The following is a 22,019-nucleotide window of genomic DNA, read 5'->3' as shown; positions in this document are numbered from 1 at the left end:
TTCCCAGCATCAAGTACATTGTAGATGGCCATTGAATAAAAGGATAGATAGATGTGATAGAGTGATAGATGATAATAGATAGATAGGTGTGATAGAGTGATAGATGATGATAGATAGATAGATAGATAGATAGATAGATAGATAGAGATATTGGCACATAGATACATAGATAATGAAAATCTTCTTCTAAATCAAGTTTTTCCATTGTTCTAGGATTATTTGTGCAAAGAAATTGCCCAAAATATTAGGAAGCCCTTTATTCAACCATCAGTACAAAAAACATAGCCCAACCCTAAGTTGTAATTAGTTTTGATAATCCAACATGTTATCAGTGCCTTTGTGCCTCTACTGCTTCTAGTATTACAAATACTTAACAATAGATTTAACTATTTTATAATTCTGGAACTCTGCTATGTGTTCTTTTTTAGTCCATTTGCCACAAATACCATACAAGCAATGTGTATAATTTCATCATTAAAAATTCTTCTAATACTTATCACTGCCTCTTGAGGTAGTTTTCAGTGTAGAGGATACATATAGATTTTTCAGACCAATTTTATCTTATATTCCCAAAATATTTTAATCTTACAGATTGAACTCAGGTAGGTATTATCAGCTAGATATTTTGATATCAAAGCACGAAAACATTTGACATTAAATTTTGAGATGAAGAATAACCTTGAGGAGGAGAGGATGATTGAGAACAGCCTAATGTATTCTTTAAAATTAAAAGCAAATTCAGATGCATCTTCTGCAAGACGTCAAAGAATACCTGAAATAAATTTCTGCAAAAATATTTTTTCTTTCATTAAACTCAGGTTCCTCTTTCTTTAATTTCTTTTTACTTGAACTATACACATTTTATAAAAAAGGGGTTATATTTAGTATCCAATTATCAAATAAACAAGTATAGCATTAAATCAATAAATACAATTTAATCCAGTGGAACACCTTGATTTTTATTTCAAAACAAGAAATTGAGATTACGGTGATCATCCTTGTCAACTTCCTCTTTCAACAAATTTCCCTCTTCACCTCTAATCTCACAAAATGGGGAGCTTTCTTTATTCAGTTGTGTTCTAGACTCTATTTCCACACCTTCAAGAACGTCCTCTACCAGGTATTCCTTCCAACTCCCCTATCTTCAAACTTTTTCATTCTTGGTAACATTCCTCAAGCTCTTCAAGTTTCTCTCCTGTTTTACAAAAATAGATGACAGATATGGATATAAAGATAACTAATTATCTTAAAAGAAACACCTTTCTTTAACCTAATATACTTTTAAGTAGATCTTGCTCGTTCTGAAGACAGAGGAAGGGGCCACATGCCAAGAAATGTAAATGGTGTCTAAAAGCTGAAAAAAAACGAAGATTTTTTTCTGCAACCTCGAGAAAGAAATACAGCCTCCCAACACCCTAATTCATTTAAAAAATTACTGGAGTTTATTTTCTAGAGAAGTTTTAGTTTTACAGTCAACTCAGCAGATAGTACAAAAAGTTCCCACAGACCATTTCTCCCCACTTCTCAGTTACCCATGTTACTACCATCTTGCCTTAGTGTGATACATGTGTTACAATTGATGAACCAAGATTGATACATTATTATTTAAATCTCACAGTTCACACGAAGGTTTACTCTTTATGTTGTGAATTCTATGGGGTTTGACAAATTTATCCCATGTATTCCTTGATAAAGTATTGTAAAGAATGATTTAACTCCCCTAAAAATGTTCTGTGCTCCATCTAGTCAATTCTCTCCTCCCTTGAAAATCTGGCAACCACGAATCTTTTATTGTCTCTATAGCATTTTCTAGAATGTCATAGAGTAGAAATCATAGAGTATATAGTCTTTTCAGGCTGCCTCTTTTTACTAAGCAATATTCATTAAATATTCCTCCATGTCTTCATATGGCTTCATAACTTATTTATTTTTACTGAATAATATTGCTGAATAAATTGTGTGGTTGTGCCTCAATTTATTTACCCATTCACCTCTTGAAAGCTATCTTGGTTTCTCCCAGTTTTTTAGCAATGATGAATAAACCTGCAATAAATATTCGTGTGCAGTTTTGGTGTGGATATATTTTCGACTCATTTGGGTAAATACCTAGAAGTACATTTTTAGAGTATATATGTGTGTGTCTATATGGGGGCTAACTATTCTGCTTCATTGATCTACTTGTCTATTCCTTCACCAGTGGTCACACTGTCTTGATTATAATAGCTTTATAGTAAGCCTTGAAGTTGAATACTGTCCATCCTCTTGTTGCTGGATCTTATAAGACTATGTTTAGCTTTGTAAGAAATTACTAAACCATCTTCCAAAATGTCTGTATCATTTTGCATTCCCACCAGCAAAAAATGAGAGTTGCTCCACATCTTTACTAGCATTTGGTACTATCATATTTTTTTTAATTTTTAGATAGCGATATCTCATTTTTTAAATTTACAATTCCTTCATGACATATGATATCACACATCATTTTATAAGCTTATTGCCATCTCTGTATCTTCTTTGGTGGGGTGATTTTTCATATATTTTGCCCATTTTTAATTGGGTTATTTGTGTCTTTATTGTTGAGTTTTAATAACTCTTTGTATATTTTGAATAACAATATTTTATCAGCTATGTCTTTAGCAAATATCTTCTCCCAGTCTGAGGCTTGTATTCTCATTCTCTTGAAGATACCTTTTACAGAGCAGGAGTTTTAAATTTTAATAAAGTCCAACTTATCATTTTTTTTTCTTTCGTGGACCATTCTTTTGGTGTTATATCTAAAAACTCATCACAAAACCAGAAGGTCATCTAGATTTTCTCCTACATTATCATCTAGAAGTTTTTTAGTTTAGAATTTTCGCTTTAGGTCTGTGATATATTTTGAATTAATTTTGATGAAAGGTGTAAGGTCAGTGTCTAGATTTTTTGTTGGTTTGTTTTGCATGTAGATGACCAATTGTTCTAGCATCATTTGTTGAAAAGGCCATCCTTTCTCCACTGAATCGCTTTACTCCTGTGTCAAAGATCAGTTGACTATATTTGCTTATGTCTATTTGGGGGCTAACCAGTCTGCTGCACTGATCTACTTGTCTATTCTTTCACCAATGCCACACTGTCTTATTATAGCTTTATAGTAAGTCTTGAAGTTGAGTACTGTCTGTCCTCCTGTTTTCTTTCTTTATTTATTTGATTTGTTTATTTATTTATTTTGAGACGGAGTCTTGCTCTGTCGTAAGGCTGGAGTGCAGTGGCATGATCTTGGCTCATTGCAACCTCCGCCTCCTGGGTTCAATCAATTCTCCTGCCTCAGCCTCCCCAGTAGCTGGGACCACAGGTGTGTGCCAACATGCCCAGCTAATTTTTATATTTTTCGTAGAGATGGGATTTCACCATGTTGGCCAGGATTGTCTCAATCTCTTGACCTTGCGATTCACCCGCCTTGTCCTCCCAAAGTGCTGCAATTACAGGCGTGAGCCACTGCACCCAGCCTGTCCTCCTACTTTCATTTTCTTCAATATTGCACTGGCTATTCAGAGTTTGTTCCTTTTCAATATAAATTTTAGAATCAGTTTACCAATATCAAAAAGAAAAAAAATAATGGCTGGGATTTTGATAGGAATTGCTTGCATCAGGAGAGGAGGCCAGGTCATCTCACACAGCTCCAACCCACCTGCCCTGCTCATCACCAGGCAGGGAACCTCTGGCTTGGACCCACAGCAGAGATCCCCCCATCCCAAGCTGATTACACTGAGTGATTGCTGACCTGCATCTCTCTGGGGTGGAGACCCAAGGAGACAAAAGACCCTTGGCACAACCACTACTAAAGTCCCTTTCTCTGCTGCCTCAAAGGTGGGGAGGAAACATTACCCCAGAGCTGCAGTGGGCAGCCCAGGAGTACCAAGTCATGATCTACAGCCAGCACTCAAGTGGGAGAGGAGCCCACACTTTCAGAGCACTGAGAGCTAGAACTGTGAAGAAACACAGGGGAGCTACACAAGTGACCAAGAATCTACCAGCTGATGACTATGCCTAAGTGCCACCTACTGGATCACATACCAAAGCTTCAATGCCAAAAATACCTCACTAACATACCCCTCTGTGAAACCAAAGACAAGAAATCAGCTACAAATAAAGACCCTGCACAAAGCCTTGGCCCTGTGAAAACATCCAGAAAGGAAGTCTACTGATTATGCCTAATCTACACTGCAGTTAAAGGAACACCCACATGCAGAGATGAGAAAGAACCAATGCAAGAACTCCAGTGACTCAAGTGGCCAGTGTCTTATGTCCTCCAAACAACTGCACTAGTTCTCCAACAAGGGTTCTTAACCAGGATGGGTTGGCTGAAATGAAAGAAATAGAATTCAGAATATGGATAGGAATGAAGATCACTGACATTCAGGAGAACAGCAAAGGAAATCCAAGGAAACTAAAAATCACCATAAAATGATACAGAAGTTATAGACAAAATAGCCAGTATTAAAAAGAACCTAACTGATCTGATACAGCTGAAAAACACATGACAAGAATTTCACGATATGATCACAAGTATTAAAGCAGAATAGACCAAGCTGAGAAGAATCTCAGAATTTGAAGACTGGTTCTCTAAAATATGATAGTCAGACAAAAATAAATAACAAAAAATGGAAAGGAATCAACAAAACCTCTGAGAAATATGGAATTATGTAAACAGCCCAAATCTGTGAATCAATAGTATCCCTAAAATGGATGGAGAAAAGGCAAACAACTTGGAAAATATATTTCAGGATATCACCCATGAACAATTCCTCAACCTCACTAGAGAGGGAAACAATCAAATTCAGAAAATACAGAGAACCCCTGCAAGATTGCACACAAGAAGATCATCCCCAAGACATATAATCATCAGATTTGCCAAGGTCAAAATGAAAAACAATGTTAAAGGCAGCTAGAGAGAAAGGCAGGTCACCTACAAAGGGAAGCCCATCAGGATAATGGCCAACTTCTCAGCAGAAACCCTACCAGCCATAAGAGATTAGGGGTCTATATTCAACATTCTTAAAGAAAAGAATCTTCAACCAAGAATTTCATATCCAGCCAAACTAAGCTTACTAAGCAAAGGAGAAATAACATCTTTTTCAGAAAAGCAAATGCTGAGGGAGTTTATTACCAAAGACCCACCTTACAAGAGGTCTTGAAAGGCACACTAAATGGAGAGGAAAGACCATTACCAGCTAATATAAAAACACAGTTAAGTACACAGCCCAGTGACACTATAAAGCAGCCACACAAACAAGCCAGAATAATAACCAGCTAACAACACAGGGACAGGATAAAATCCACACATAACAATACTAGCCTTGAATGTAAACAGGCTAACTGCCCCATTTGAAAGGCATAGAGTGGCAAGCTGGAAAAAAAAAGCAAAAGCCAATGTTACACTGTCTTCAAGAGACCAGTCTCATAAACAGTGACACCCATAGGCTCAAAATAAAGCAATGGAGGAAAAATCTACCAAGAAAATGGAAATTGGGAAAAAAGCAGAGGTTGCAACCCTAATTTCAGACAAAACAGACTTTAAACCAACAGAGATTTTAAAAAAGACAAAGAAGGGCATTACATAATGGCAAAGGCTTCAATTCAACAAGAAGATCTAGCTACTGTAAATATATATAAACCCAACACAGGAGCACCAAGATTGGTAAAGCAAGTTCTTAGAGACCTACAAAAAGGCATAGACTTCCATGCCATAATAGTGGGAGATGTCAACACTCCACTGACAGTATTAGACAGAGCATCAACACAGAAAATTAACAAAGATATTCAGGACCTGAACTTAATATTGGACCAAATAGATCTGACAGACCTTTACAGAACTCTCCAAAAAAAACCAAATTGTTTTAAATAAAAAATATATACATTTTTCTTATCATTACATAGTACGTACGTTAAAATTGACCACACAATTAAACATAAAACAATCTTCAGCAAATGCAAAGAACCAAAATCACACCAACCAAACTTTCAGAACATAACACAATAAAAATAGAAATCAAGGCTAAAAAAATCACTCAAAACCATGCAACTACATGGAAATTAAACAACCTTCTCTTGAATGACTTTTGGGTAAATAACAAAATTAAGGCAGAAATCAAGAAGTTCTTTGAAACTAATGAGAACAAAGATACAACATATTAGAATCTCTGGTACACAGCTAAGGCAGTGTTAAGAGGGGAATTCATAGCACTAAATGCCCACATCAAAAAGTTAGAAAGATCTCAATTTAACAACCTGACATCACAACTAAAAGAACTAGAGAACAAAGTGCGAACTAACCCCAAAGCTAGCAGAAGAGAAGAAATAACCAAAATCGAGCTAAACTGAAGGAGAATGAGACAAGCTAAACTATTCAAAACATTAAAAAAATCAAAGAGGTTTTTTTGAGAAAAAATTAATAAGATACATAGGTGACACGGTTTGGCTGTGTCCCTACCCAAATCTCATCTTGAATTCCCATGTGTTGTGGGAGGGACCCAGTGGGAGGTAATTGAATCACAGGGGTAGGTCTTTCCAGTGCTGTTCTTGTGATAGTGAATAAATCTCATGAGATCCGATGGTTTTCAAAAAATGGGTGTCTCCCTGCACAAGCTCTCTTTTCTCATTTGCTGCCATTTGAGGTGTGCCTTTCACCTTCTGCCATGATTGTGAGTCCTCCCCAGCCACATGGAACTGTAAGTCCAATAAACCTTTGTCTTTTGTAAATTGCCCAGTCTTGGGTATGTCTTTATCAGCAGTGTCAGAACAGACTAATACAATAGGCCATTAGCTAGAGTGATAAAGAAGAAAAGACAGAAAGTGCAAACAAACACAATTAGAAATGACGAAGGGGATGTTACCACTGACTCTACAGAAATATAAATAACCATCAGAGACTGCTATGAATACCTCTGTGCACACAAACTAGAAAACCTGGAAGAGTTGGATAAATTCCTAGACACATACACCCAAGACTGAAGCAGAAAGAAATTTATTCCCTGAACACACCAATAATGAGCTCCAAAATTGAATCAGTAATAAATAGTCTACCAACTAAAAAAGCCCAGGACAGATGGATTCAAAACAAAATTCTACCAGATGTACAAAGGAGGCATCAGTCCTACTGAAACTATTCCATAAATTCGAGGAGGAGGGAATCCTCCCCAACTCATTCTATGAGGCCACCATTATCCTGATTCTAAAACCTGGCAGAGACACAACAACAAAAAAGAAAACTTCAGGCCAATATATTTGTTGAACATTGATGAAAAAATGCTCAACAAAATACTTGCAATCCAAATCCAGCAGTACATCAAAAAGCTAATTCACAACAATCAAGTACTCTTTATTCCTGGGATGCAAGTTTGGTTCAACATGTGCAAATCAATAAATGTGATTCATCACATAAACAGAACTAAAGACAAAAAACACTTGATTATCTCAATAGATGCAGAAAAGGCTTTCAATAAAATTCAAAATCCCTTCATGTTAAAAACTCTCAATAAACTAGGTATTGAAGAAATATACCTCAAAATAACAAGAACCATCTATGAAAAACCTGCAGTCAACATCATACTGAAGGAGCAAAAGCTGGGAGCATTCCCCTTGAAAATCAATACAAGACAAGGATGCCTTCTCTCACCACTTCTATTCAACATAGTATTAGAAGTCCTGGCCAGACAGGAGTCAAGACAAAGAAATAAAGGCTATCTCTGTTTGAAGATAACATTATTCTATAGATAGAAAACCCCGTAGTCCCAGCTCAAAAGCTCTATCAGCTGATAAACAACTTCAGCAAAGTTTCAGGATACAAAAGCAATGTACAAAAATAACTAGCATTTCTATATACCATCAACAGCCAAGCCAAGAGCCAAATGAGAAATGCAATCCCATTCACAATTGCCACAAAAAGAATAAAATACCTAGGAATACAGCTAGCCAGGGAGGTGAAATATCTCTATAATAAGAATTACAAAACACTGCTCAAATAAATCAGAGATAACACAAATAAATGGAAAAACATTCCATGCTCATGGATAGGAAGACTCAATATCATTTAAATGGCTACACCGTCCAAAGCAATTTACAGATTCAATAAAATTTCTATCATACTAGTGATGACATTCTTCACAGAACTAGAAGAAACCATTTTAAAATTCTTATGAAACAAAAAAGACCAAATAGTCAAGCCAATCCTAAGCAAAAAGAACAAAGCTGGAAGCATCATGTTACCTGACTTCAAACTATATTACAGGGCTACAGTAACCAAAACAGCATGGTACTAGTACAAAAACGGACACAAAGACCAATGGAACAGAATAAGAGCCCAGAAATAAGGCTGCACACCTATAACCATTTGCTCTTCAACAAAGCTGACAAAAACAAGCAATGAGGAAAGGACTCCCTATTCAATAAATTGTGCTGAGATAACTGGTTGGCCGTATTCAGAAGATTGAAACTAGACCCCTTCCTTACACCATACAAAAATCAAATCAGATGGATTAAAGACTTAAATGTAGAATATAAAACTACAAAAAGCCAGGAAGACAACCTAGGCAATACCATTTTGGATATAGGAACTGGCAAAGATGTCATGGGGAACAAACCAAAGGCCATTGCAATGAAAGCAAAAATTGACCAATGGAATCTAACTAAAGAGCTTCTGCACAGCAAAAGAAACAATCAACGGAGTAAACAGGAAACCAAAAGAATTGGAGAAAATATTTGCAAACTATGCATCTGAAACAGGTCTATAATCCAGCATCTATAAGGAATTTAAACATAATTACAAGAGAAAACAAACAACCCCATTAAAAAGTAGCCAAAGGACATGAACAGACACTTTTTAAAAGAAGACATATATGCAGCCAACAAGCATATGGAAAAAAGCTCAATCTCACTAATCATTAGAGAAATGCACATCAAAACCACAATAAGATGCCATCTCACACTAATCAGGATGGCTATAATTAAAAAGTCAAAAAATAACAAATGCTGCCAAGGTTGCAGAGAGAAGGCAACATTTATACACTGTTGGTGGGAGTGTAAATTTGTTCAACTGTTGTGGAAGACAGTGTGGTGATTCCTGAAAGACTTAGAAACAGGAGTACCATTCAACCCAGAAATTCCATTACTGGGTATATATCCAGTGGAATATTAATCATTCTATTATAAAGATACATTCATGTGTATGTTCATTGCAGCACTATTCACAATAGCAAAGACATAGAATCGACCTAAATGCCCATCAATGATAGACTGGATAAACAAAATGTGATACATATACACCATGGAATTCTGTGCACCCATAAAAAAGAATGAGATCATGTCCTTTGCAGAAACATGGATAAAGCTGGAGGACATTATCCTTAGCTAACTAATGCAGGAACAGAAAACAAAATACTGCGTGTTCTCACTTGTAAGTGGGAACTAAATGATGGGAACACATGAACACGTAGAAGGAAATAACACACACCAGAGCCTACTGGAACTTGAAGGGTAGGAAGAGGCAGAGGATCAGGGAAAATAACTAATAGGTACTAGGCTTAATACCTGGGTGATGAAATAATCTGTACAAACCACCACCATGACACAAGCTTACCTATATAACACATCTGCATGTGTACTCCTGAATTTAAAATAAAAGTTTTAGAAAGTGGGCAAAGAACATAAACAGACACTTTTTAAAAGTAGACATACATGTGGCCAACAAACATATGAACAAACGCTCAATATCACTAACCATTAGAGAAATGCAAATCAAAACCACAAGATACCTTCTCAAACCAGTCACAATGGCTGTTATTAAAAAGCCAATAAATAGCAGATGCCTGCAAGTTTGCAGATAAATTGGAACATGTATACACTGTTGGTGTGTTCGTGGGAGTGTAAATTAGTTCCACCGTTGTGGAAAGTGGTGTGGTAATTTCCCAAAGAGCTAAAAACAGAACTACCATTTGACCTAACAATCCCATTACTGGGAATATAGCCGAGGGAATATAAATCATTCTACCATAAAGACACATACGCATGTATGTTCACTGCAGCACTATTCACAATAGCAAAGACATGGAATCAACCTAAATGCCCATCAGTAGTAGAGTGGAAAAAGAAAATGGTGCATATACATTGTGGAATACTATGCAGTCATAAAAAAAGAATGAGATCATGTCCCCAACAAGAACATGGATGGAGCTGGAGGCTCTCATACTTAGCAAACTAATGCAGGAACAGAAAAGCAAATACTGCATGTTCTCACTTATAAGTGGGAGCTAAATGATGAAAACACATGGACACAAAGAGGGGAACAATAGACACTGGGGGCTACTTGAGAGAGTAGTGTGATAGGAGAGAGAGGATCAGTCTACCAGGCTTAGTACTTGGGTGACAAAATAATCTGTACAAAGAACCCCTGTGACTTGGGTTTACCTATGTAACAAACCGGTACATGTACTTCTGAACCTAAAATGAAAGTTTAAAAAAAAAATTGCTTGAGCCTATAGCTCAGGTCGGAAAGAACTGACAACTAAATAATATTGAGTCTTTCTGTCCACAAAATGAATATCTATTTATCTATCTTTTTTTATTTCTTTTGTCAGAGTTTTGTAGTTTTTTTTTCATAGAGATCTTGTAAAAATTTTGTTAGATATTGACATGGCTTGTATCTGTGTCCCCACCCAAATCCTCATGTTGGATTGTAATTTCCAATGTTGGAGGTGGAGCTGGTGGGAGGTGATTGGATCATAGGGGCAAATTTCTCATAAATTGTTTCATATCATCTTTTTGGTACTGTCCTTGTAATAGTGAATGAGTTCTCATGAGCTCTGATTACTTAAAAGCATGTGGCACTTCTCCCCTCCCTCTCTTGCTGTTGCTCTTACCATGTGATATGTCTGCTCCCCCTTCACTTTTTACCATGATTGTAAATTTCCTTAGGCCTCCCCAGAACTCAAGCAGATACTAGCATCATGCTTCCTGAACAGCCTACAGAACTGTGAGCAAATTAAATACTTTTTCTTTATAAATTACCCAGCCTCAGATATTTCTTTATAGCAATGTGAGAATAGACTAATATAGATTTTTACCTCAAAATTTCACTTTATGGTGCTAAGGAAATGCTATTAGGTTTTTAATTGCAAATTGCGATTTTTTTTATTGCTATTATACAGGAAAACAATTGACTTTTGTATATTCACCTTCCACCCTGCAACTTTGCTGTATTCACTTATTGGTTCCAGAAGGGAATTTTTGGCAATTTGGGGGAGATTTCTACATGGACGATTATGTCATTTGCAAACATATAGTTTTATTTCTTCTTCCCCAATCATATACTTTAATCTCCTCTTCCTGTCTTATTGAATTGGATCAGGCTTTCACTATGATATTGAATAACAGTAGTGAGAATAGACATCTCTGGCTTTTTCTCAATCTTTGAAAAAAAGCATCTCATTCCTCACCGTTAAATATGACATTAGCTGTAAGTTTTTTGTCGACCTTCTTTACTAAGTTGAAGAAGTTCCCCTCTATTCCTAGTTTGCTGAGAGTTTGTATCAAGAAAGAATGTTAAATTTTGTCAATTGTTTTCTGCATCTATTTATATAATTATGTGAATTTTCTTTGGGTCATTAATGTGATTGATTACATTAATTGATTTTCAAATGCTGACACAGTTATGAATACCTGGAGAAAATTTTATTTAATCATAGTTTATAATTCTCTTTTTAGATTATTGGATTTGATTTGCTAATATGTGGTTGAAGATGTCAATATTCATGAGAGATTTCAGTCTATAGTTTCCTTTTGCATAATTTATACAGTTTTGATATAAGGTTAAAGTTGGCCCTATATAACAAATTAGGAACTGTTCATTCTGCTTCCATTTTCTAAAAGATGCTGTAGAAAATTTGTACCATTTCTTTCTCAAATGTTCTGTAGAATTTATGAGGGAAACCATCTGGGCTGGTGCTTTCCATTTTGAGAGGTTATTAATTATAGATTACATGTTTTTAATGGACATGCACATATTCAAATTATGTAGTTTACCTTGTTGAGGTTTTATAGATTATGACTTTCAAAAAATTGGTCCACGTCACCTAAGTTATCAAATTTGTGGGCCATAGAGTCATTCATAATATTCTATTATTATCTTGCTAATGTCCATAAGATTAGTAATAATGGCCCTTCTTTCATTTCTGATATTAGTAATTTGTGTCTTCTGTTTGGTTTCTTTGGCGAGCGTAACTAGAGATTTTTCTATTTCATTGATCTTTTCAAAGAACTACCTTTTGGCTTCATTGATACCATCTATTGTTTTTCTATTTTTGACTTTATTGATATTGCTCTTTTTTCTCTATTTTCCAAAGATGAAAGCTTAGACTATTAATTTTATGTCTTTCTTCTTGTCTAATACATTCTTTTAATGCTATAAGTTTCCCTCTTAGTGCTGCTTTTGTTGCATTCCTCAGATTTTTCTTGTTCATTTAGTTCAAAATATTTTTAAAGATTTTTTGAAATTTCTTTTTCAAACCCATGTGTTATTTAAAAGTGTGTTGTGTAACCTCCAAATAATATTTCACAGCTATCTATCTGTTAGATTTTAGTTCAATTCCATTGTGTTCTAAGAACATACTTTATAAGATTTCTAGTCTTCTAAATTTGTTGATGTGTGTTTTATAACCTCAAATGTAGTCTATCTTGGTGAATGTTACACGTGACCTTGAAAAACGTGTGCATTCTGCTGTTGTTAAATGAAATATTCTATAAATGTCAATTAGATCCACTTGATTGATGGTGCTGTTTAGTTCAATTATATCCTTACTAATTTTCTGCCTGCTGTATCTGTCAGTTACAGATAGATGGATGCTGAAGCCTCTAACTATAATAGCGAATTTGTCTATTTCTCATTGCAGATCTTTCCATTTTTGCCTCCAATATTTTGAGGCTTTCATGGTAGGAGAATACCCATTAAGGATTGTTATGTCTTCTTGTTGAATTGACCCCTTATCTTTATGTAATATCCTTCTTAATTTCTAATAATTTTCTTTGTTCTTAAGTCTGCTTTTTCTGAAATTAATATTGCTACTCCAGCTTTCTTTTGATTTGTGTTAGCAAGGTATATCTTTTTTCATCCCTTTACTTTTAATGCATCTTGTGTTTTATACAGTGCATTTCTTGTCAGTAACATAGTTAAATCTTGTTTTTTTTGTTTTGTTTTGTTTTGTTTTGTTTTTTGAGCTCTGTTGCCCAGGCTGGAGTGCGGTTACGCGAACTCGGCTCACTACAAGCTCCGCCTCCCAGGTTCACGCCATTCTCCTGCCTCAGCCTCCTCGGTAGCTGGGACCACAGGCGCCCGCCACCGCGCCCAGCTTATATATATATATATATTTTTTTTTGTATTTTTAGTAGAGACAGGGTTTCACTGTGGTCTCGATCTCCTGACCTCGTGATCTGCCCACCTCGGCCTCCCAAAGTGCTGGGATTACAGGCGTGAGCCACTGTGCTTGGCCAATTAAATCTTGTTTTTTAATTACTCAGTCAATCTCTGTCTTGTAATTGATGTATTCAGACCTTTCACATTTAAAGTAATTGGCCAAGCACAGTGGCTCATGCCTGTAATCCTAGCATTTTGGGAGGCCGGGGCAGGTGGATTGCCTGAGCTCAGGAATTCAAGAAGAGCCTGGGCAACACGGTGAAACCCCATCTCAACCAAAATACAAAAAATTGACCAGGCATGGTGGTGTGTGCCCGTGGTCCCAGCTAGTCGAGAGGCTGAGGTGGGAGAATTGCTTGAATCCGGGAGGCGGAGGTTGCAGTGAGCCAGGATCATGCCACTGCGCTCCAGCCTGGGCGACAGCACCACTCCATCTCCAAAAACAAACAAACAAACAAAAAAGTAATTATTGATATAGATTAATTAATATCTACCACATTAGTAACCATTAAAACAGTCATTGCCCTTATTGCGCTTGTTTTTTGCTTTTTTTTAATATTACCCTTTTGTTCTGCCTTTTCTAATTTTAACTGAGCATTTTATATGATTCCATGTTCTCTATTTGCTTAGAATATTATCCTTTATAAAAATATTTTTAGTAGTCTTTATAGATTTTGCAGTGTATATTTACAATTAATATAAGCACACATTCAAATAACAGTATATTAATTCATGAGTAATGCAAGTTACTTTATTGTAGAATACTTCCTATTTCTTTTTCCACTTTTTTTATATTCCTGTTATTTATTTTACTTTCCCATAAGGTATAATCATTCAACACATCATTGCTATTATTATTTCCAACCCAGTTATCTATAACACCAATTAGGAATAAGAAAATTAAAAATATTTATTTTACCTTTTTTTATTCCTTTCTTAATGCTCGTCATTTTTTTATATATATGTCCAAGTTTCTTGGTAATGTCATTCTTCTTTCTGTAGAACTTTTAACAATTCTTGCAAGGCAGGTCTACTGATGACAAATTTCTTTTTTTTTTTTTTTTTTTTTGTCCTGAGAAAGTTTTTGTTTCTCCTTTGCTTTTAAATGTTAATTCCTTTAAACAAAATTTTAAGCTGGTGGATATTTTTTCTTTCAATATATAAATATTTTACTCTATGATCTTCTTGCTTGCATGATTTGTGATGACACCTTGAGATACATGTTAGACTTCTAACCTATGAACTATAAGACAATAAATTTGTGTTGTTATGACTCACTAAGTTTGTGGTAATTTGTTTTAACAGCAATAGAAAACTAATATACTAGTTTAGGTCTTCAGTATCTTTTAGCTTAAGTAGAATCTAATTGTTCATTCCCTCTCAAGGTTTGTTCTCTTCAAATGCATCTTTAATACTGCTGTCAGAATGATTGATCAAAAACTAAAATTTGACAGAGTCTCCATTTTATTTCCTAAAACCCTGTAAGCTACAAAATAAATACTAAGCATATAACATGAAAAAGGAAGCCCTCTATGACCTGGCCCCACTCACCTATTTAGCTTCAGTTTTCATCATATACTTACAACTTTGTCTACTCATAAAACCAAATTGCTTGTAGCTTCTACTAGAGAAGTTTCTTTCGTTTTAAGTAAATGGAAGTAAAAGCTGGTTAACTTAAGTAAAAATAGAGCTTACTGAATGGGTTCTAGATTAATTAATGTAAAACTCTTGGAAGACAGGAATCATCTCTCTAGAGAGCTGGCCACAAATGACTCAGCACCAACACCAATTGCCATTGGTTTTCATGTGTCTGCTCAAGGCTTAAATTTCTGGAATAGGCCAGGTGCGGTGGCTCACACCTGTAATCCCAGCACTTTGGGAGGCTGAGGCAGGTGGATCACCTGAGGTCGGGAGTTTGAGTCCAGCCTGGCCAACATGGTGAAACCCTGTCTCTACTAAAAATACAAAAAATTGGCCGGGCATGGTGGTGGATGCCTCTAATTCCAGCTATTTTGGAGGCTGAGGCAGAAGAATCAGTTGAACCCAGGAGGCGGAGGTTGCAGTGCACCGAGATTACGCCGTTGCACCTCCAGGCTGGGCGACAAGAGCGAAACTCCGTCTCAGAAAAAAAAAAAGAAAGAAAGAAAAGAAATTTCTGGAATAGAGAGGAGTAGAGTCACTTATTTTATATGGAAACTCCTCACTTCTCTCATATCTCACTACCTCCACAGGCCAACCATGTGGCCAAGGAGAGTGGGATAGATTAATTATTTCATGCCTTTGATCCAAGAACTACAGTCTGTAACACAAAGGAGAGAGAGTGAAAGCTACTAGGCAAATAAAAATAAAAATTCTATACATATATGTGATTCATAATTTTATGCCATTACCATCTTTCTCCACCTAGAATAACAACACCAGGTTCCCTCCTTTCGTCTCTAATAATACCTTAGGTGTAACCTTATCTCATCCCTGAACTCTTTATATTGACATTCTCTTCATAGATGTCAATTTCTTCAACTAGGATTTAAAATGAAGGTTTTTCCACACTGGTTTTGGAAGATTACGCTTTCCTCTCTCTTTCCCTGTCTACCTCTCTTCTTTCTTTTTTCCTTGCTTGCTTCTTTCCTTCCTTTCTTTCTCTTCATACACAGGTACAGTTTCAACCTTGGTGCACTAATGTATAGGTCTGAGGCAAAGAGAATTAGATGTCTTAAAAGATGTTGAATAGGGATTCAACTCAATCTTTTCTAGATTTTAAGCTGTTTTAGCTGACATCGGGATTATAAAATCTAGTAATAAAGACATGTGTAATTAAATAAAAACAGTAGACTATACATACTACATAAAAAGCAAATCATAGAATTGCACTCCAATAATAGCTATAAGTTTTTTAATGTTGATATTCATTAAAAATTTTACTAACTGCAACAAAACATTCAGAAGGGCACAATTCATGCCATACTCTCCAGAGAAAACAAAAGTATCTCTTTTACATCTGGACCAACAACCAAAAACATTTATTAAATTATATAAAACATCAGATTTTAAGTCACTGGACTTGAAGCAACAAATTTCAGTGATCCCAGAGAGATAAGAAGCAAATAAAGTGAGCCCAGTAATTGGCCCAATGTGCTGCCTTGAAAGCATATTCTGGTTGCTGCACAGAGAGAAGGGAACCCAGCCAGATCCCACCAGAATCTATGTCTAGCAAACAGAGTTGATAGTCCAGGGAACGAGACCGAGGAGGCTAAACATCTAAGGATGGAGTATCAAACAGAAAAGAGCTGCACCCAGAGGCAACTCTGATGACCTCCAGGTGTCTCCGTTGTGTATTCTTACTGGATACCTGTCAGCCCATGCATGTGAGAAAACTAGCCAAAGCTGGGAGAAAATTTCCACTTTACAGAGCCAGATACAGTGTCTGTTTCCACCAGTCAGATTGAAAAAATCTTCATAATTCATGGAACATAGAGTAAAATACACAGAGGGTCCCACCTCATTGGTGGGGAATGATAGGCTATAGATTAAGCACTGTTCCAGTCTCACATAACAAAGCTAGAATGCAAGACCTGAATATGTAAAATATCTCAAAAATAACCTGTGTCTCAGAACAAAGCTCAAGAATAAGTATAGAAATACAAAAGTATCCAGCACTCAATAAAGTGAAATTCACAGCGACTGCCAATCAACAAAAAAAAATTATAAAGGTATTTAAAATAGCAGAAAAATAAAATCTATAAAGAAGAGGAAAAATCCACCTTTCACATGTTTAAAAAGTTGTGTAGATAAATGCAAGATATCAAAAAAAGAGACCCAAATCAAACATGTGAATGAATAAGTGAATTCTGGCATATCCAAACAATGGAATAATACTTAGCAATACAAGGGAATAAACTATTGATACATACTACAACATCCATGAATCTCAGAATAATCATGCTGAGTTAAAGAAGCCAAATAGAAAATAGTGCATTCTGTGTGCTTCTATTTATGAAAATCTAGTAAATGCAAACTAATCTATAGTGACAGTGGTTGCCTTGGAATGGGAGGAAGGGGAGAATACCAGGGAAAGATAGGAAGAAGTGGTCACAAAAGGGCATGGAAAATTTGGGGCAATGCTAGATATATAATTATCTTTATTATGGTGGTGGCTTCTTGGCTATAAACATATATCAAACTTATCAAATTGTATTCTTTGAATATTTTCAGTTTTATTGAATGTCAATCAATGTTTAATAAAGCTGTTTAGAAAGCAGTGTCCACGGAAGGATATAAAAGATTGCTTTGTGGCTAGATATAATTCTAAATTTACCCTTCCACCTCTTCTATTCCAACTCAACCAAGAAGCAGATCAGAGAAAAAAAAAATGTCAAGAAGACAAAGACAGAATCCTGAGAAATCTTATTAATACTTCACTTTAGGGAGAAACATATTGAAGGGCTGATGTTTCTCTCTTGACTCTCCCAAAGGGGTAAGATTCCCAACTAAGTGGCATGGATGTATCTCAGAAGATTAATGAAATATTGGATAAGAGAGAGAGACAGAGGAGTTGAGTTCTCCAAAAAAATTGTACATGGCTTCAGATAATTACCAAGCACCCTACCATGCCTTAGGTTTCAGAAAAATGGGTTAAGCATGCAATACGAAGTCATTTGAAAGATTAAGACGTCTCATATGTGGTGAGAAGCAAGTCAAACAGAGTTTTGGCTCTGACCATGTTAAACCAGAGCAGTTAAAAGAAATGTCAGATATGCAAACTATAACAGCCAAAAGGAAAAAAAAAAAGAGGAAAAGGGCAAAGAAAGGCAGGAGGGGAAGAGAAAAAAAAGAGAAATGATGAGAAATAGTGGGGAAAAATATAACTACAGATAATGAAGAGAATTCTCCATGAATACTTCCTTCTGTACCGTTACTTAATTAGAACACAAATTTGATATTTTTAAATCCACAGAGATAAAATTATTAAAATACAGAATAAGATTAGAGAGTAATTGTAAAGCTAAGAATACAAGTTGAAGAACACAGTTTTATAATTAAATTTTTAAAAATAGAGAAAAGCTGTTTAAGATTTTTACTTTTGGGCTGAGGATAAAAAATGTATTTGGATTCCTTTTTTACATATTTTTTACTTTTTCGTACACACATAAAATTAGTACCATTAAAATGCAACAAGTAAATTTTTTTATAAATTGGAAACAGGCTAGACAAATCCAAAATGCAAAGTGAGACCTAGGAAAAGCACTCAATATAATCACAGTAAATTCATTAAAAATCAAGTGATTAAGAGAATTAGAAAGACAATAAAGACATGGAGTACAAATATGATCCAACCTAAATATTAATAGTTTTCCTGAATAAGTAATTCAGCAAATGGAACAGAAGAAGTTTTTAATGATATAATACAAGAAAACTTTCTAAAATTAAAGAACTGGATCTGCACTTTATAGGGAGATATTGTATTCCATGGAAAAAAATACCTCATCAATAAAAATGTAGAATGTAATAAATAGTATAAAATTACACTGTACCACTTCAGTGCAGGGGAGGAAGATATTAAATTCTACCAGTAGAATTGGAGAAGGATTCATGACAGAGATGTCATTTGGGATGTGCCTTGAAACCTAGATTTCTTTGGAAAATAATGGTAGAGAAACATGCAACCAAAAATATGAGCAAAAATAAAATGAGAAATTATAAAAATTATTTGGGGAAAATGCCATGAATGGAAGGTTGGCAGAAAGGTAAATGTGGAAGCAGAGCTGAAGAGCAGAACTTACTGGGGAAAAAACTTCAGTAATGTGCTAAATCTGGATTTTATTCTGTAAGCAACAAGAAATTGTTAGAATTTTTTGAATTACACTTCCACATATTCCTGAAAAGTAATTTTCAGTAACTGGAATATTTAGCTTTGGAATATTACTACTCTGATGTACAATTCCTTGCCTAAGCCAAGAAGTTTTAATAAAAGCTGTCATTAATATTTCAGATTTAATACCACTTCATCCTGCCCCACAAAGTTGTAGAAGAGCTTAGTCCACTAGTTTTCAACCTGGGACATTTGGCAATCTCTGGAGACATCTGGGATTGTCACATCTGGGAGGATAGTGCATTGGAAACCAGTGGGTAAAGGCCAGGTTTTTTGCTGTTTGTTCTATAATGCAAAAGAGAGTCCTCTTACAACAAAGAATTATCAGGCTAAAATGTCAATAGTGTCAAGGTTGAGAAAGCCAGGCCCAAACCTAAGCTAATCAGAAAAATCAAAACAAACATTTACCAATTTTCTCTCAAGATGTCCAAACAATTGCAACACTGCTGAGCGGTAAGAGGCTCCAAATGCAACTCTTCACCATTCATAGACTCCTAGTCCCAACATAGAAACATCTTTCTACTAGAATTCTGTTCAAAATTCTAGCCTGCCATGCTACCCATCCTTGATGTCCAAGGACACTGGCCAAGTAAAGTCCCTTTCTATAATCCATCACCTTTTATTTCTTAATCTGATGTAATTCTACACTTCACACCAACTAATTCCCTATTGCTGCCTTTTTAACTCTTCCTTGGTGACTTCTGGAATCCCATTTCCTTATAAATAATTTTTCTGCATCTTCTACACCTTCATAAATCATTCATATACTTTTCTATAGCTTTCTCAAATGTCCAAAACACCATGAGGGCTCAGAAGAGAGTAGATGGCCATCTTAATTCCTATTTTTGTCTTTTTACACCATAATGTCACTCACTTGCAATTTTTTTTTAAGCTCATGACACCTGGCTACATACTCTCAACATCTCTATCTGCCATTTATTACCCTCTTGATCATTGATATGGTTTGACTGTGTCCCCAACCAAATCTCATCTTGAATTGTAGCTCCCAAAATTCCCATGTATTGTGGGAGGGACCTGGTGGGGTGTAATTGAATCATGGGGGTGAGTCTTTCCCGTGCAGTTCTCATGATAGTGGTAAGTTTCATAAGATCTGTTTTATAAAGGGGAAGCTGGGCATGGTGGCTCACGCCTGTAATCCCAGCACTTTGGGAGGCCAAGGTGGGTGGATTATTTGAGGTCAGGAGGTTGAGACCAGTCTGACCAACATGGTGAAACCCTGTCTCTACTAAAAATAAAAAAATAAAAATAGCCAGGTGTGGTGGCACATGCCTGTAGTCCCATCTACTTGGGAGGCTGAGGCAGGAGAAGTGCTTGAACCTGGGAGACAGAGGTTGCAGTGAGCCAAGATTGCACCACTGCACTCCAGCCTGGGAGACAGAGGTTGCAGTGAGCCAAGATTGCACCACTGCACTCCAGCCTGGGAGACAGAGCAAGAATCCATCTCAAAAAACTAAACTAAACGAAAATAAAATAAAATAAAATAATAAAAGGGAGTTCCCTTGCAAATGCTGTCTTGCCTGCCACCATGTAAGATGTTCCTTTCCTCTTCCTTCATCTTTGCCATGATTGTGAGGCCTCCCCAGCCATATAGAAATGTGAGTCCATTAAACCTCTTTCCTTTATAAATGACCCAGTCTCAGGCATGTCTTTATTAGCAGTATGAGAACAGAGTAATGCAGTAAATTGGTACCAGGTTGTGGGGTGCTACTGTAAAGACACCTGAAAATGTGGAAACGACTTTAGAACTGGGTAACAGGCAGAGATTGGAACAGTTTGGAGGGCTCAGAAGTAGATAGGAAAATGTGGGAAAGTCTGGAACTTCATAGAGACTTGGAGAGCTCAGAAGACAGGAAGATGTGGGAAGGTTTGGAACTTCCTAGAGACTTGTTGAATGGAATGGCTGTGACCAAAGTGCTGATTGTGATATGGAAAATAAGGTCCAGGCTGACAAAGCATGCAATACTAAGGTAGTCTCAGATGGAGATGAGGAATTTCCTGAGAACTGGATTAAAGGAAACTCTTGCTATGCAAAGAGACTGGTGGCATGTTGCCCCTGCCCTAGAGATCTGTGGAACATTGGACTTAAGAGAGATGATTTAGGGTATCTGGGGGAGAAAATTTCCAAGTGGCAAAGTGTTCAAGAAGACGCAGAGCATAATAGTTTGAAAAATTTGCAGCCTGATGATGCAGTAGGAAAGAAAAACCCATGTTCTGGGGAGAAATTAAAGCTAGCTGCAAAAATCTGCATAAGTAACAAGGAGCCAAATGCTAACAGCCAAGACAATGCATAAAATGTCTGCAGGGCATGTCAGAGACCTTCATGGCAGCCCCTCCTATCACAGGCCCAGAAGCCTAGGAGGAAATAATGGTTTCCTGGGCTGGGTCCAGGGCCCCACTGCTGTGTGCAGCCTTCAGACTTGGTGCCCTGCATCCCAGCTGCTTCAGCTCCAGCCATGGCTAAACAAGACACAGCTCGGGCTGTGGCTTCAGAGGGTGTAAACCCCAACACTTGGGGGCTTCCATGTGGTGTTGAGCCTGCGCATGCACAGAAATCGAGAATTGAGGTTTGTGAACCTCCTCCTAGATTTCAGAGTACGTATGGAAACAACCGGATATACAGGCAAAAGTTTACTGCAAGGGCAGAGCCCTCATGGAGAATCTCTGCTAGAGCAGTTGGAAGGGAAATAT

The sequence above is a fragment of the Pongo pygmaeus genome, chromosome 10 (genome assembly GCF_028885625.2).
Source record: "Pongo pygmaeus isolate AG05252 chromosome 10, NHGRI_mPonPyg2-v2.0_pri, whole genome shotgun sequence".
Classification (NCBI taxonomy): domain Eukaryota; kingdom Metazoa; phylum Chordata; class Mammalia; order Primates; family Hominidae; genus Pongo; species Pongo pygmaeus.
Note: the sequence above shows the minus strand (reverse complement) of the source record.